The sequence below is a fragment of the Triturus cristatus genome, chromosome 2_1 (assembly GCF_964204655.1).
Source record: "Triturus cristatus chromosome 2_1, aTriCri1.1, whole genome shotgun sequence".
In the NCBI taxonomy this organism is placed as follows: Eukaryota; Metazoa; Chordata; class Amphibia; order Caudata; family Salamandridae; genus Triturus; species Triturus cristatus.
Genome location: NC_140581.1, coordinates 441,801,038 through 441,813,308, shown reverse-complemented (window position 1 = coordinate 441,813,308; position 12,271 = coordinate 441,801,038).

Here is a 12,271-nt window from a genome sequence, read left to right as displayed (position 1 = left end):
TTTACGTGTTCACATTTTCTTTTTTTGGGGGGGAGGGGGTGCTTTGCGAATTAGCGAATACAAAAACATTATGGAGTAATATTACCTAATAGCAAAGACCTTTTTACCTAATCGCTTTTTGGTAATATTAGGGAATTTCTAAACCTTTAGAAGTTCCTTACATACATAGCATTTTGCGATTACCAAATAGCGATTCCGTAAACATCGCTATTTGGTAATCGCAAAATGCTTTTTTGATACCTGTTGCCCTCAGTGTTGCGCCACATACAGTTTCTACTCAAGGGTTTGAGAAGACTGCAATTGACTGTGGAATGTCAACAAAGTTGTACATCCTTGCTGTCAACACAAAGTGGCGAATGATCACTGACTAATAGACATAGGCTGTTACAATTTATTTGTACACAGTTTACTATACCTGAAAGATTGATGGATGACTGTAGATGCACTCTGTCGAGTTCCTGATGCAGGATTTCCTCACCTGTTTGGGTCACGCCCACTGGTGGCTGCATATTGGCAATGAATCTGTTAGAGATATTTCGATCATGATTGGTCACACCATCCACTCCTCCTCAACCGTTAGCATTACTGGGGTGTGAAGCACATCTTAGCAGGGATCAGAAAATAAACTGCGTTCTCCCTCCTCCTAGCTAAAATGCATGTGGCAATACACTTGGAATGTGGTCTCCTAGCTAAAAGGCATGTGGAAATACCCTTGGGATGTAGTCTACCACATCTGCTCAGATCTGAGAGATTTAGCTAACTGTAGCAGCTAGCTGGAGACATGCAGCAATGCTCCCACAGTTATCCAGACCAAAAGCCATCTGGGAACCTTTGCAATCATTTCTGTCATAACTTAGCACTAAATCCGTCTTCATCCCACCCCAGTACTTGAGAGCTGAAGCCATGTCTTATATTTTGTGTGAAGCCTATGGAGTACCTGCTGGTGTCTGGTGAGCATCCTCTGAGGCCAAAGTGCATGCTATGCTCTTTGTTTTGTGACATTACTTATCAATGTTTTATCCCATGCAAAACTTGATGTAATTTATAATGTCTTGCCTGCTACTAAGACTACATGTTTTGGCTTTTCTCTGTTGATCTATTAGTAGCAGTAGTGACTACTTGATAGTTTTTTTAAGCTATTGTTTCTGATAGAGAATTCCCCTGATAGATTCCTCACCTTCTTAATATTCCCCAGGCCTCAGACTGGATCTGGAAACGTTTCAGCAGTACCTCTGCATGCTTGTAGATTGTGCCATGTGGCTCTACACTGATGCCAGTCTGCTCTAGAAATGACATGCAGAGCCAATTTAGGCACCACTCCCCGCGGGCTAAGGTCAGTTTCTTTCTGTTCGATGCATGTTTGTTGTAGATACACATGCTTTGCATACTCTTGCCCTCTAGTGTTGGGTCCGGATGTTTGCCAGTAGTTTTTTTTCAAAGAAGTCTTTTTAGTCACAAGGTAAGGTGACTCCTTTCGGTGATAGTGCGCATGAGAATCGACTCCATTGTTAGATTGTGTTTTTTCTGCCATTGGGGTCTGACGTGTATTGCTGCGCTCCAGTTTGAAACTGTTCTTCGGCTTCCCCTCGGTGCGCAATCCACTCTACCCTCGACGGTATTGTTCTCGCACGTGTTTCCTTCCTCTTTGGTTTTTAAATCGTTCAAAAACATTGTCTTCAGTTGGAGACAGCGGGGGCGGCCTTTGGGCCTAGCCGCATCGGTCCACCCTTCCGCCGATGGAACTAACTCTATTCCAGTTCTGTCCTCCGTGCCACACCAAGTACCCTCGCCCTGACCTACTTCAAGTTTGTAACTTGTGCCTCTCTCCAGAGCACAAGTACGAAGACTGCAACGCATGTAAATCGTTTCGGTCCAAGAAAACGCTACGCGATCGTCTGGCTCGACTAAGAGAAATGCAACACCAAAGCATTTAACAGTCTGGATATCTTCGGCGAAGAATCCGAGCAGGAAGAAATCGAAGCATCGGCCTCAGAAGAAGAGGCCTTCTCCTTTCCAGAGTCTGAAGACGTGCCTCCGGGACAGGGTGCTGTGAATACCGAAGACCCCTTGCCTCTCAAAACTTTTTCTAAAAAACATAAGGCTATGGCACCATCTCTGCCTTCTGACCAAGGTCGGCACCAAGACAATGTTTCCAACCTCCTGGCTCGGCACCGAAACAAATCATCAAGCCTTTTGGCTCGGGACAGAGTAAGCTGAAATCATCTTCAGATCTGAAACCCTCCGGTTTGAAGGACAAATCTGGTTCAGATACGAAACCCTCTGGTTCGAAAGAAAAATCTGGTTCGGAGCCAAAACCCTCCGCTCCAAAACAAAAACATGCTTCAGAGCCAAAACCTTCTGCTTCCAAAAGCAAATCTATCTCCGTGCCAAAATCGAAGTGCAGCTTTTCCGAGCCTCCCGAACCAATTTTAGACATTCTTAAAGCTAAATTGGATCCTAAACAAAAGAAATTTATATCAATCCTGATACTGGACATATTGCTGCAAATACACCAGCCAAACACAAACATCCTTCAGAGGACCCTGCATATAAAATCCCTCTGAAGAAGAAATAGGACAGGGCTACGAGCCCTGCTCATCTTGCCCCGCAATCCCCTCCACCAACTTCTCCACGTTTACCAATTCTAGATCCTTTACACGACACTTCAGGGATCTCCACATACACAACCTGAAGGGGATAATATTGATGAAGAAGACACTCATTTGCCTGTAGACCCATGGAATGATTACACCATTGACCCTCCATTGGATACTGACCCAGACCTTTACCCTGCAAAGCCATCACCACCAGACGATAATGTGGCTTATCAAGAACTTATTGCTAGAGCAGCAGAGTATCATGGGGTGGCCTTACATGAAGAGTCCTCAGTGGAAGTCTTTTTATTTGAAACACTTGGGTCCTCACACAGGTCGAGTCAAACAGTCCCTATGCTAAGAGACATACAGATGACATCTTCAAATAGCTTGTGCAAGCACATATTTTAACTCCCGGAGTCTATAAAAAATATAAACCTTCTCCATTTGATTATGTGTTTATCAGGACAATTACCTCTCGACTCCCTAGTGGTGGTCAATGCTCACAAAAGAGCTAATTCAAACCTTTCCATCCCCCTAGTCCCCTATTCACTTTAATCCAGACTCCCTCCCCCCCCCCCCCTTCTTCCCCCACCCCTCCCCTGGGCTTCAGGAGGGTCCATTTAGGGGGTGGAGGGTGGGTGACTGCCTTATGATATCCGACTTATAGAAAAAAGGGGAACTCCAAACTTTTGAGAAATGCATTAAGGCTTGCCAGCTGCATCCTGCAGCAGATTACCATTACCTAAATCTCAGACATTGGGTGCAGCAACCCCAGGTGCGGCTGGCCGCGACCAGGGACCTGCTACCAATTGAAAAATGTGCACAATCAGGGTCTTCTACCAAAGGAACCATCTCCTTCTTATATTCTCTCATCAGGGCATTGACCCCTCGCCACTCCCCTTGGGGAGTAACAATGGGGCTCCCTATACAAAGACATTGCCAAACATAGCCGCTCCATGTATCTGAGAGAGGCCCACTATAAAATTATGTGTGACTGTACCCCCAGAAACGACATAAAATATTTCCCAATACCACGGACAGATGCTGGAGGGGTTGCGGGCTCCTGGGAGACATTTGCCACAACTGGTGGGACAGCCCCTCTATCAAGCCATTCTGAAAGGAGATTCTATCTCAAATTAAACTGATTCTAGGCTACCCGATTCAAGACACTATAGAACACACCCTTCTCGAATACAGAATCCCAACCTGAAACGTCAAACATACGGGGACATTATGTGGCTGTGCTTGGGTGCCGCCAAAATGGCAATAGCTGCTGCCTGGAAAAAGACGGAGGCCCAATCCCTCAGGCAATGTCATACCAGGCTGTGGCGAGCACTAACAATGGAGTAAATGACAGACATCGGGAATGATGCAAGAAGGGGGTTCGGGTCTATTTGGTCCCCACTGGTAGAATACCCGTCAGAGGGTCTGCCCCTATTTGCATGTGGCCCCAGATTAAGAGCTCTCCATCTTTCATGTTTAAGATTGGGGGCCTCTCACCAAGAATGCTGTGGGAATGGAGACTGGTGCCCCGTCCCATCCACTAAACCTCACCACCAATCGACCAGGGACGCTGTGTAATCACCATGATGCATTTGTTTTTTGATTATATGTTGGTATTCTTTTTTTTTTTTTTTTTTTCCCTTTTTCTTCCTTTTTTTTTTTCTCCTTTTTCCGCATTATCTTATAGTTCAATGTTTGGGCAAGAAGCACAAGTGTCAATCAGCTGCTGTACCACATCAGGGCACACCTGAGAAACATTACAAGTGAACGATTGGATGAACCAGAGAGGGACACAAATGTAAGAAGTTTAAAGAGGCTAAGACCTTGGAAACAAGATGTGTGTATTTTTTTTTTATATCTGTCACTCTGGGCCTGTAAGCCATGCTTGTTGCAATTGCAATCTTGTTGTTTTGACATAAAATCAATGAGGATTTTGAAACAAAAAGAGCTAATTAACAAACCTCTGGTGATGCACCTCCCCAGACAAGGAATCTAAGCTTATAGATGACTCAGGCAAACAAGTGGCTGCTCAAGCCGCTAACCACTGGCGAATTGCAAACACACAGGGCCTACTAGCCAGGTACGACAGGGCACAATGGGATGAGATGGAGCAACTGCTCCAAAATCTCCCAGATGAACACAAAAGCAAAGCACAAGAGTTAGTTCAGAAGGGCAAACTCATTTCTAACTCTTTTATCAGATGTGCTCTAGATGCTGCTGACATCACGGCTAGGGAGATAAATACCAGCATTCTTCTCAGAAGGCATGCATGGCTTAGGATTTCGAGGTTTAAACCTGAGGTTCAGCAATCAAGTTTAAACACTCCTTTTGACAAGCAACACCTGTTTGGTCCTGAAGTCAATCAGGCTTTAGAAAAAATGAAAAAAGACCCAGAAGTGGCAAAGTCCATGGGGGCGCTCCAGTCCCCATCAAATAGAATCTCCTTTTGACTCTCCTTTTACAGAGGAGGGTCCAAAACCACATCCCCAGACCCAAATGCGTCCTGTTATAAAGGCAACCCCCAATCTTCTCCCTCTAGAGGTTTTTATAGAGGAGTGTATTGAGGAAACAATTCCAAAGGTAGGGGTAGAGGTGCCACAGCGTGCAACTTCCCTTCTCCCAACAAACAGTGACTTGCCCACTATTCCGTGCTGGATTCACTGTGGGCAGGGACTTCAGCGTCTCGTGTTCACATGGAAGCTTCTCCTCTAACTTGCCCCACGAAGATGTGGTACTTATATACTCGAAAGGTACCCTCGGGGGTTCTACCTAGATGTGTCATGGTACTTTGGGCTTGTCAGCCAAGTATGACGATAGTGGTGACTTTTGTACAGAGTTATGCAGAAGATGGTAATCCTGCTGAGATACTAAGAATCCTCGTGCATAATAAATTAGGCTAGTTTTCGAAGAAAACCACACGTTTATTCAGCACCTAACTTGGTAAAAGGTCAGCACCAGACCTGTTGTGTAGAACAAGGTAGGACAAATGTAGGTAAAGGTTTGTGCTACTACTAGGCCTATTGGGTCTCATAATAACCACTCCTCATCCGAAGGAGGACAAAATTAACAAGTGCTATAATTTGCCTGTTTTAAAATCATAAAGCATTGCTAAAACATGAGTGTTTAAACATCTAAAAACATGGTATGTTGTAGAAACGATGCAAAAGTTTAAAAAAGCTCTAGAAATCCTCTAAATTTTCAATATACTGTTAGACCAACTAGGCCAAAAGGCCGAATTGTTCCCAGCACATGGATTGCCTAAATGTTTGTGCCGTTTGTGGAAGTTGCGACATCGCTCCTGCTTGCTTTCGCAGACGATAGTCCCTGTAACACCTCTTGGATCAGGTCAATAGAGCAAAGGTGATCTTCTCCAGTTCCCACAGCCGTTGCTGAGAAAGTAGTCTATCCTGTGAGCCTGTGGTAGAGCCGGTGTCCATTCCAACAGGAGCTGAAGCATCCCGTGGGTGCTCTTAGAATGCTGACATCAACATTGGAATACGCTGAGGACACTGCCTTTAATGGGTCTAGTTGTATATCCATGCTTGAAGGCGCAACCAATGGAAGTGTTGGACATATGTCCAACACTCATTCGTATCTGCAGAATAGGCAGCAGAGCACGGGCAAGAGGCAGTCAACCCAGACTGATCTCAGCGATAGGAACCAATGCTCGCTACAAGTAGTAGGACCAGCGGAAGCCCTCCAAAAAAGCTTCCTAATACGGAGTGTATGAATGATGGAATAACTCCGAAGATTGTCTGAAAGGTACTCAATAGTCCAGAACGTATCCCACTCGTATCAGACATGTTAAAGATGGATGTACCATGTTCAAGCCATGTTTTGCATACTCCCACCATCTAGTGTTGGGTCTGGATGTTTGCAAATTGTTTTCTTTCAAAGAAGTCTTTGCAGTCACGAGGTAAGGTGACGCCTCCTTTCGGTGATAGTGTGCATGGGCATCAACTTCATTGTTAGATTGTTTTCCGCCATTGGGTTCAAACGTGTATTGCTGCGCTCCGATTCGAAACAGTCTGGATCCCTTCGGTTCACAATTCACTCTACCCTCGTCAGTATTGTTTTCCATTGTATTACCATCTCTGTGTGTCGAAGAACTTCGGAAAACTTTAATTATCCATAAAAACTCTGACCGTGGCCTTCGCGCCTAGATCTTCTCAAGTTTCCACTCGAAGATCCTGCATCCAGTCTTACACCGATGGAACGGACGCCATTCCAATTCTGTCCTAGGTGCCGCTGTAAATACCCATGCACCAATCTTCATATGGTCTGTAACCTTTGTCTTTCCCCGAAGCTTAAAGAGGAAGACTGCGACGCCTGTAGGTCGTTCAGTTAGACTGAGACCTTTGCGCTCCACACAGAGACCTCCAGCAACAGTCTATCGAAGAAACTCCTGATATCTTTGGCAAAGAGGCTGAACAAGAAAAGATGAAGGTGTCAGCGGCGGAAGAGGCCTTTTCCTTTCAGGACTCTGATTCGGAGTTGGAGATAGGAATTGAGTCCCACAACGTTCCATCTGGACAGGGTGCTGTGAGTACCAAAGCCCCTTTGCCCACGAAACCCACTCTAATCAAGCCAAAGGCTTCTGGTCCACCACTGCCATCAGGCCATGGCCGGCACCGAGACTAGTTCCAAAGCCCCGCCTTCCAGCTCGGAACCAAAACAAAGTCAAACCTTCTGGTTCTGGAATGCATCACACTCGGATTACCTTAAATCTTCTACATAAGTCGGGATTCACAGTCAATATACAGAAATCAGACACAACCATATTTAGGAGCCATTCTAAACACTCACATGGCTCTAGCATATCCCAATGCAGCCAGGATTCAGAATTTACAAACACTGTTGCAACAGTTTCAAGTCAACCAGTATCTCTCAGCCAGAACATTCAGTTACTAGGGATGATGGCATCATGCATCTCGATAGTGCCTCATGCAAGACTAAACATGCGCCCTCTACAAGAATGCTTAGCATGTCAGTGAAATCAAGCACAGTGTCAACTGACATATCTTGTGTTGGTAGACAGCTGCACTCCTCGCTCTCTGCAGTGGTCGAACACACAAAATTTGTCAAAAGGTCGGCCGTTCATCGATCCTATTCCACAAGTCGTGCTCCAACAGACTCCTCTCTCACAGGGTGGGTGCACACTTGCAACAGTTGGCAATTCAGAATTTTTGGAACTTCAAACAGCAGAACTATCACATCAACTGCCTAGAGCTGCATGCAGTTCAACTACTGTTGAAAACTTTTCTACCTCTCCTGGTAAAGTAAGTTGAACTAATCCTGACATAAAATATGACAATTTACTAAATACAAAAACAAGGGGGACGCACGTCAACCATGGTTCACCACACTGTTGGAACTGTCACTGGTTCCACATCAGAAGCTTCATATAACATCAATTTTTCTCTCACAGAACCGTGGAGAAATCTGACATCCAAATCCCAAAGACGTCAACTTTGTGACTTGGCTCCTGAAGTCATACTTTAGTTACCTAAACCTACCACCAGACTATGACAATCCTCAAGGAAGCAAGAAGACCTAGTTCTAGAGCATGTTATACAGCAAAGTGGAAAAGATTTGTCATATATTGTAATAATAATTCAATTGATCCGCTAGATGCAGCTATACAAAACATTTGTTATCTTTTGCATCTACAATGCGCAGGTTTAGTCTACACATCTATTCAACTACACCTTGCAGCAGTAGCTGCATATCTTCAAAAGAGGCAGCATTTAACTTTATTTAAAGTACCTGTGATCAAAGCTTTTATGGAAGGCCTTAAACGTCTAATGCCACCCAGAGTACCACCTGCACCTGTCTGCAACCTTAACATTGTTCTTACAAGACTTATGCGCCCCCCATTTGAACCATTACACAATGGTTCACTACAATTTCTTTCATGGAAAGTGGCCTCCTTATTAGCTATTACTTCACTAAGACGAGTTGGTGAGTTACAAACATTAACCTTAGAAGTACCCTTCTTTCAACTGCATAAAGATAGGATTGTGCTTCGTACAAATCCAAAATTTCTTCCAAAAGTTGTCTCTGCTTTACACAACAACCAGTCAGTTGAGTTACCTATATTCTTTCCTCAACCTGATTCCGTAGCGCAGGGAGCTCTACACACACTGGATGTCAAAAGAGCATTATTGTACTACATTGATAGGGCAAAGGATTTTCACAAAACAACTTGTTGCTTTTGCTCCACCTCATAAAGGGAGACACATTTCAAAATCTGGCATTTCGAGATGGATTGTCAAATGTATTCAAACTTGCCACATAGTGTACTCCGCCAATGAAGGAATGGAAGGAAGATTCAGATTCTTGGCTGTAGCCAAACCAAAACAAGTAGTCTGCTGCACCGTGTCATTTAAAAAAGAAATTGAGTCTGGATTGGACACCCACGATGCAGAGCTTCAACACCTTGAACTTGCCAATCTTTAGTGCTCCAAATTGATTTCAAATCAATGGTATATTTCCAGTGTTCGTAACCATGTAAAGCCAAATTGTTCCTAAAGGAATTAGAGTAAATCAGTTTTGTGTGAGTCAACATGAATTTAGATTGAGATGACAATTTTAACTTATAGAAGTAGGACTCCAGATTGGATGCATTTTAATCTGAAAAGTATGTGACCTTACTCCGGAGAGTATTAGAACTCCCCAGTAAAGGAGTCGGACAATGTTCCCACTGGGTAAAATTAAAAAATCGGTCTTAACGTGTTCGTTTTGTGAAAGAAATCATGGCCATAATGTTGGTAACAAAATAAATCCGCATAATTGGCCGAATTCAAATACAAGTCTTTACCATCAAATGCAGCATCATATTTTAAATCAGAAAACAATTAATAAACTGCCTGAACCTCCCAGTTGTCTGAGTGTATGTCCTGTGATACCACATCTCTTAGTGAAACGATAACACGTATGGAATGTTCAGGACCTCCACCGGACCATGGATATCGAATGCAACTTTATCCAAAACTATGCCATCGGCAACAGGGATGGCTGAAATGTTCACGAGGGCTTGATCAAGTTTCATGATCTGAGATGATGTATGGGGAGCAAGAATTCCATCAACCAACTTTACAGCAGAGCGTTCGGCAAATAATGACCATTGATGAGCAAGAAAAACAGTCACAAACCCAATCCACATGAAGAGGAAGATAAGTGTGAGCACTATCCAGATGTATGTCCAGGGAGGGACCAGGTAAGTCTTTTTGGACCAGGTGTTAAAAAGACTGGTTCGCGTCGGTTGAGTTTTTACAGATAAGGACAAAGATGATGAATCGTATGAAAAGCTTATACGATCCACGTAATAATAACTTGCTCCCAAGCGCAACGTTGGGGGCTCTGCAACATCAGATAGAGGATGTATAGTACTGTCAGGAACGTCAACAAAGACCTCAATAGGGGGAGAATCCTGCTCCACGTCTGCTTTGGAGGAAGATGAACTGACAACAGGCAAGAAGTCAATAGATGTTTCCAACTCCCCCTCCACAGCGGGTACTTGTCGAAGAAGCTGGAGCCATTGGATTCAGCAAAACAGCTCAGAATACTGGGAGTCACACTATTCAGTATCGGCCATATGGTGTAGCTTGACATTGTCAATTGAAATAAATCTGTTTTCCTTGCAACCAGGCAAAGGAGGCAAAATCACTGTACTTGTACCCTTCAATCCAAGAACTGGGACAGGTGCACGATGAAAGGGACCAAATTATTTTTTGTTCTCCAGCTTTTCTCGTACCAGATCACCATCTTTAGGAAGCCAGCTAGTAACAGGAATCAGCATCGCCGCTTCAGTGGACAAGGGTGAATGATCTTTAGCTAGTGTCTCACTGGTATTTTGTAGTTCCTGCAACATAGTAGAATGGTTATCTACGTCAAATGTTGCGGCAGCCGCCTCAACGTCTAGACCATCAAGGTGTGGTACAAACATTTCAACGCCAAAGTGCATTTCGTATGGCGTCCGCCCACCAAGAGATCTTCTTGGGAGATTTAGTGCACGTTTAACCCCATAAAAATGATTCAGTCAACCCTTGCCAGTACCTAAGACACTAGCTGTCACCTGTATGGTGAAGAAAACTGTACTAGCACCCCCAGAGACCGCATTGCGTCCTTGTACATCTTGGAGGCAAACGCTGGACCTTAGTTAGAAAGACACGCAAATCTCTAATGACATTTTGAGCATCAGCACTTAGTTGTGGACAAACCCTAAGGAATCTAGTGCACGAATCAACTGCAACCAAAATATGTTTATATGCAGTGTTGGTAGTCAAAGGACCGCAGTGATCAAGATAAATGTTACCAAACGGTTGATTTGAAATGTAAAGTTGTGTATGCGATGGGCGTGCAACCGTAGATGGTTTGATCTGTTGGCAAATGTCACAAGACCTCACATAATTACGGGTTTGTTTGTATAAACCACGCCATCAATAGCGTTGCTGTAAAACAGAAACAGTCGCAGAAACTCCGGCATGTGCAGATGCCATGCCTTCGTGTGTGGCTATGATCAAAGGGAGTCTGCGGTCCTCGTTGGAATCAGCCGATCCCCAACGGACAGTATCGTAGCAAATGGGACTTGGTCAGGTGACAAATGATAAGAATACTTAGAAGGGAAACCTTGTGGGCAGTCTGTCCCACCCTCAGTAGCAGCTATCACCGCAAGAATATAATTATCAATCTTAGTCCTGGACCTAGTAACTGCTACTACTGAACATGTGGCTACTGCAGATTTGGCTGCCTCATCAGCCAAAGAATTACCAAGTTACCACATGCTGATGGCCTAGAGTATGAATAACCTGTGTGAGCGGCAAATGTTCTTTAAGTTCTGCCACTCGGATCCAAAGTATTTTATGCTTAATTGCGCTACCTTTAGAGTCTCGATAATCATTCTCGGACCCAAAAAAATAAATTGCCATTGAAAGCCTGCACACAGTAGTAAGAATTGCACACAATAAGTGTGTTCACATCTGGATCGGCGAATTCTAAAGCTAAAATCAAAGCACGCAGCTCTGCCAATTTTGCCGTACAGTCTCCAAGTACCCTGCATATGGACTATAGAATAATTAAATTCACCATTTACAATCGAGCCAGCTACAATAGTGCAAGCCGCTGAATAAGCATGCTTTGACCCGATGGTCGGTTGAGTAGATCCATCGGTATGGATCAGGGGTCTCCAACAAGTAGCTCGGGAGCTACTGGTAGCTCGCCAGTACCTTCAAAGTATCTCTCAGAGAAGTCAAGGCCAGTATCCAATTGAGAGAGTAGGTGCCTATTAAAGAAGGCAGCTCTGCTCATCTCAAGAGTCTTAGAGTGACAGCCAGCCAAACCTATGGCAGTAACTCATACTAGCACTCAAACACACACTGTGTGGCCTACAGGGCCTATCACATGACAGTCTGTATCCAATCGCAATAAAACTAAGCCACAAGGAGACTGACCATATTGTAGTCCCTGCTTTATCAGTCACAACATGTGTATGAGCAGTGGACCATAAAAGAAGTATGGCCGCAGTAGCCTGAGCAGTAATCGGTGCTGACCTACCAAAGTGTGGGACTGCAGGAGTGAAAATGTGTCAGTTGAGTGCATGATCAGTTCAAGACCTGAGGAGAACAGGGTATAATCCAGATCAGAGAAAAATTAGAGATTCATCTGCATTT